We start from the raw sequence: 3,033 nt of genomic DNA, 5'->3' as shown, positions 1-3,033 counted from the left end.
CATGTATTTTTTTACTTGAATCCCTAAGACAAATGGAGTGCCGCACAGTGATGGCAAATTTAGTCAGAAAGAAGAAAGGTGAAGAGTTGATGTTTTTGACATAAAGATGAAATTCGACTTTTTCCGGAAAAATTCGATTTTATCCGAATTTTAGCAACACAAAGTTCGATTCTATCCCGCACATCCATAATTTCAACTGACTACTTTTATATAATGATGTCGTAAAAAAGTCGGTTTTTGGTATTCTCGGCTTTAAACTCAGTTTAGATTAATACCTATGTGCATATGTATATTAGACTGCATCACTCCCCATACAACAACAAATTGGTACTATTTTTCCATTGCAATTATCTAATTATATCTTAAGACGTCCACCAAAATATTTCGAAAAAATATTAAGATTTAAGTGAGCTGGACCAATTTCAAAATACCTCCAAAAATGGAGTTTTTTATGAATAAAAATAGTTTCTTAATTTTTTTTTTTAAATCCCCTCAAATGACAAAACGGTTTAAGCTTAAAAAATTTGCATAAAAATATTAAAAAAAAATTTAAAAAAAATTTTGAACGGAATCGTAATGATGAGATTTTTGATGCTGTTTTTTAACTGTTTTCAAAGATTGGTATAAGAATAACTGAGCCTGATTTAGACTTAAGAGGTGTCACCCTTTTTATTTCTTTGCTAATAAACTCATTCAAATGATGAAAGAGAAAGGTAACAAACGTCATTCAAAGTTGAATCAAAATGCGTTGGTATTTGAAAAAAAAGGGACACGAATGCCTTTTTTTTTGGACAGAAATAAAAACAGTGTGACAATACCTTTCTACTGAGATCCCATAAGTCTAAATCAGAATAGTTTTGGCCCAGTTGGACGACCTTTAAATGTATCTTTATGTATTGAATTTATTGGCTTAGTTCATTGAAAATATTTGAGCTGAAAAGGTGTCATAACAAAGCGCACATTACTGAGGCTGCCGCAATGGTTGCCTCAACGGTAACCTCGTGTGTATTGAACAACAAAAACAGGTTACCTCCACACGTTGCTGCAACGGTTGCCCCGTGTGTAGTCAGCATTACGTTTAATGACAATGTTTGATTTTGCTTTTTAAAGCGAGATCTTTAAGTAAAAAAGGAACAAAGTCATAGGGCATGAAGAGTTCTACCGAGCCACATCTATCGTTTGCGAATAGCTAAATAGCGTCTGACTCGCGAGTGATCTGTGTACGTGTTGACTAGCCTTTTGAGTACACACAGTTCAGTGCTACGCATGGGCTTCATTTTAAATTTCCAATATTTTGCCCAAGTGTCTTTAGAATAAATGAAAAAAGATTAAAAATACATATCGGAGAGAAATATGTTGTTTCGTGACATATAGTAAAATTTTACGAGGAATGTTTTTTTAGAACTGTTTAACCTGTTATCTCCCTCACAAAAGGGTCATTTTGGGCCTTTTTTTAGAAAGTTCGAATAAAATGGCATATTGAACATTGCTAGAGGGTTAAAATCTTCTAGAAAATTATTTGCCATAAAATTTCAAAATCTTTATACAAAGAATCTGTAAGTCCACAAATAAATTAAATAAAAATATGCCCCAACTTTTTATGCTTTATTTTGTATTTCGTTTATATATATAACTCTTGCTCTTTTCAGACCTGATGGTTCGGGAAGTGTAAAATCAGCATCGGAATCATCGCTGTGATCAGAGTATGAGTCACACATGATGCCCACATGTGATTCCAATGCTGGCTCTACTGCGTCATCTTGAAATTCTTCATGATTACGATCCTCAAACACTCCACCAACAAATTTTTGTAAGTATTGCATCCGGTGCTTTTTTCCTCTATATCTGTATTGTTTTTTTAATAAGAATAAATTAAAATATTTTTGTGTTACAGGTATTTACTACCTCATTTCAAATGGAAGAGCCACTTGATGGTAGCGCTCGCCGTTCTCATCGGACTCAGTGGATACCTAGTTGCTGAAATGAGCCAGATGTACTTTTTGGTACATATTTACCACAGCAAAAGCTGTTAATATCTGACTTAAACGCTTCCATTTTACTTTTTCAATAAAATTATTATGTTCTATACAAAGATTATTTACACTTAGGTTACTGGTGTAAACAATTGGAGCTAGAGTTACAAACATATATGAACAATATACCTGTACAAAATAAAGCATTAAATTTTTTTGCATATTGCAAGGGGATTTATGATTTTTATTTTTCAGTGGACTTACATATTCCCTGTACAAAGATTTTTTCTGAGAGGACTCGTAGTGAAACTTTATGGCAAATAATTTTCCAGAAGATTTTAACCCTCTAGCGACCTTCAAAATGCCATTTTATACGGACTCTATAAAAAAAGGGCCAAAACGACCCTTTTGTGAGGGAGATAACTGGTTAAAATATTCCACAAAATTATTCCTCGTAAAATTTTACTATATGTATGTCTCGAAACAACATATTTCTCTCCGAGAAGTTTTTTACTCTTTTTTCATTTATTCTAAAGACACGAATTATTGCGCCCCAAAAAATTCTGTTGCACAGTGTTATTATTCCATCATGAGTGCACTTATCGAACAGACCTAATTTTTTCGATTTTTCGTTTACACCTGATTTACATGATTCAAGTACTTGAAAGAAATTCTTGCCCAATCTCTTTTGTGTTTTCTACTTGCTTTTACACGCTTCAATTATGTTGAATACAAGTTTTTCTAGTGGTATTCACCAAAGTAAGGCGAATTTATGCAAGGTGGTATTAGTCCTCTTTCAGACACGTCAAGTCTTGAAAGCAATTTTTTTCGCATACTCTTTTGTGTTTTATATTTGCTTCCACACGCGTCAACTTTAATTTAATCAAGTCCTTGGTTCTTAAATGGGAAGTAACGAAAAGATCAAAAGAGACAAGAAAACTTGAAACGAATTGACGGTACGGAGGTATCTGTACTCTTCCCCTCTCTTCCCACCTACTTCGCTAACGAACGAGCAAACTTGAAAGCAAGACTTGGACGTGTCTGAAAGGGGACTTACTGG

This window comes from Rhagoletis pomonella, unplaced genomic scaffold, assembly GCF_013731165.1.
Source record: "Rhagoletis pomonella isolate Grant_MI unplaced genomic scaffold, Rhpom_1.0 Rhpom_scaffold_00002, whole genome shotgun sequence".
Lineage (NCBI taxonomy): Eukaryota > Metazoa > Arthropoda > Insecta > Diptera > Tephritidae > Rhagoletis > Rhagoletis pomonella.
This window is presented reverse-complemented; position numbering follows the sequence as displayed.